Below are 3149 nucleotides of genomic sequence, written 5' to 3'. Positions count from 1 at the left end.
CCCCAGCTTCACGTGTGTCTTCATCTGTCTTGTGATTTGTGGCTAATGGACATCACTTCCGAGTGCCTAACCATGTTAATATGAGGAGTGGGACTGGAGCTGTGAGCTTATGTAATACTGCCAGGGCTGTTTCTGCCTCCCAACCAACTCACTCCTCTCACTGTCTCTCTCTCTCGCCCTCTCTCTCTCCTTTTCTCTCGCTCTCTCTCTCCTCCCCGCCTGCCTGATGTGATGTGATGTGGCTTGGTTGCCTAGCAGCCTTGCCTTGTTTGAGTAACTGGGGAAGCGGAGAAATATCTAGTCTGCCGAGAAACACGCACACGGACACACACACACAAAGTCCCAGACACACACAGGCAGATAATACCCCTGTTGTGCTCCTTTATGGTCTTGACAGAGTCTGTTTGATGTCAGCTGTCACCCTGTGTGGTAGAAGCCTGCTGTAATCAATGGTTCTCTGGTGTGAATTGATTTTTGTTATGGGAAGAATCCCACCCCAACTCACGCTCTGAAAACCCTGTTCATTAACCCCTTCACACACACCCAGGTGAACATGAACGTTCAAATTCCTCCCTCTCTTCTCAGTGTAGCCCCATTCTCCACACCACAACCCAGGGAGCCAATCCACCCATTGACTAATGCTGACATCATTTATCCCTGCCACCATTCCCCTCCGACATCTATCTTTACCTGCACTCTCTCCTGAGCCTCCTTGCTCTCTATCTCTCTCCCTCTATTCTCTTCCTCATTAGCTGCAGTGTGTGTGTGTGTGTGTGTGGGGGGGGGGGGTGTCTGTGTGTGGCAGACGAACGGCGTGGTCCCGGCCGACGAGGAGTGATCTATAACAGTGGTGCTGGGGTAAGGTCGTGACAGGACTGGTAAAAGGAAGCTGATTAATGAATGGCTTCGCCTGTAGCAAAGCCTCTCAAGATGACATCAGCTGATGAAGGGCTCAGGCCAGCTTCATTCATCGCCCGGGCCGGCGCTGGATAATTAGCTACACACACACGCACACGTCCAGTCCAAGTGTGTACCTCAGACTGAGAACAGTAAGATAAAGGTCCTGTTTGGTTGTTGAGCTGTGTTATGTTGCGCCTCCCTTTGTAGAGGCTTCTGTGATATGTACAAACTGGTACAGATTGTTTTTACTCACTGGTTGAGCATTTGACTGCAGATCGAGAGGTTTCGGGGTCAAATCATTCCATTGCTTATTGCATTTCACAGAAGCCTCTAGAACTAGATGCTGTCATAACACAGCTCAGCAACAAAACGGGACCTTAATCTTACTGTAGCTCTCAGTGCACGGTGCTTCTCAGTCTGAGGTACACACTTGGACTAGACGTGTGTGTGGTACGCTTGGGATGAAAATCAGCTAAATTAACACAATACAAAGAGTGTGTGTATTATAGACACAACCGTGCGCCATCTCTTCCTCGAAAGGGTTCCCAAAGGTGAGTCGACTCCCCTGAGCAGGTAGGTCACGGCGGCCGAGTGGGTGTGCAGAGTGGGTCAGCTCTGCGTCATTGTGATGCCACTCGACCCTGGAGCTGCTCTCTGGTTACCCCCCAGGTAGCTAGGCCGCCAGCTTCACCTCAACTCCGCGGAGTGCAGTGCTGCTGCGCTCGGGAGTGTGTTGGGGTCAGATATCGTGTTTCCAGGCCCAGTTACATCCACGATAAGCCTGCACCCCTCAATAAAATGGTGTGACTGATTAGTTGGGTGTTGGACGGGGATCCTTTGGAGGTAAATAGGAGAGTGGCAAAGGGCAGGAAATGCCAGGGCTAATGGCCAACTACAGAATGTGGGCTGGCATTTAGGACAAGGAAGGCATTTACTGGTGGCAGACCACAAGAGAGTAACGGAAAGGCCCTTGGTCGCCAATGGGACAGCTGCCAGGGGGGGGAACTATTGGTCACCTGTGGTAATCCGAAAATACAAACAAGGTGATAAGTCTGAACCATGGAGCTAATTCATAACCCTGCTCGTACAGCCTTTCTTAATCTACAGTCCAGACCACAGTGCTGGTCTCTCCCTCCACAGCGCTGGTCTCCCCCTCCACAGCGCTGGTCTCTCCCCACCACAGCGCTGGAGGTATGAGCTGAACACTGACGAGATAACAAGGCCTGATGACGTTAGATCTCTCAGCAGCCTCAGTGCCCCTGTGTCACGTCTCATCAATCCACCTCACCTGACCGCACTGGAAAACAGCCCTTGGTCCGCGGCCCAAAGCCTCGACATCATGCCAGCCCCATCACAGGGAAAAACAATGACCCCGTGTTCGCTAACAGAGGCCCATTCAACTGCATTAAACTTTTATAAGTCATTTAATAGAGCCGTTATGTCGCGCCATCGTGCCTGTCAATGGCTGGGTAAAAGGACACCCGGTCACCCGGTTTGGTGTCACGCTGCCCTGCTGGATTCCGCTAGCCCTACTCATCGCCAGGGTGTAGGAGGCAGAGAGAGGACAAGTGGTTCCTGCTGAGGGGGGCAGTGTGTGAAGGCCGTGACAGCGCCTCTAACTATGCTTCTGTCCACAGGGCTCTTTCGAGTCGGCTGGAATTTCACAAAATGTAACCCCGTAGCCCTGTTGTGGTTAGGATTAACATTGGCTTTGACTTGTCATCCATTTTGTTTCAAATGCTCTGTGAATGAGACAATGGTTGCCTTGTGTGTGCTGTTGTATGTTTGTCAACCTTGAGTTGGTGCCAAATTAGGTTGTGTTTGTACATGCCTGATCTGAAAACATGCTCAAGGTTTGAATAATTGTGAAACTCTTTCACAACATGTGTCCCTGAATTACTCACTAATTTGATCTCCGGTAGAGTTGGGCCAACCTATCTGTCCTGCAGGGTTAGGGCGAGGGTGTCTGACTGGGGAAAGCTACCAAAGAGCAGCATTGTTACTGGTTGTGGCTTTGTGACTTTCATCTGAATCCATTAAGCGTTTGCAGAAACAAAGGGTTCATGTTTGGGTTATATCTACTGCTGGGCCTGTCCAACAGCAGAAGTGTCAAATGACATCCCCCCCGCCCACATACACACACACACACAAAACATACACACATACAGACACACACACATATTCTCATTAAGCATTGAGCTTTTTTTCAAAAGCCTGTATTTCAATTGAAAAAAAAAAAAGATTTCATC

Source organism: Hypomesus nipponensis, chromosome 11 (assembly GCF_054491055.1).
Source record: "Hypomesus nipponensis isolate SF chromosome 11, ASM5449105v1, whole genome shotgun sequence".
Taxonomy (NCBI): domain Eukaryota; kingdom Metazoa; phylum Chordata; class Actinopteri; order Osmeriformes; family Osmeridae; genus Hypomesus; species Hypomesus nipponensis.
The sequence above is the reverse complement of the archived record's forward strand: the minus strand, read 5'-3'. Positions refer to the sequence as shown.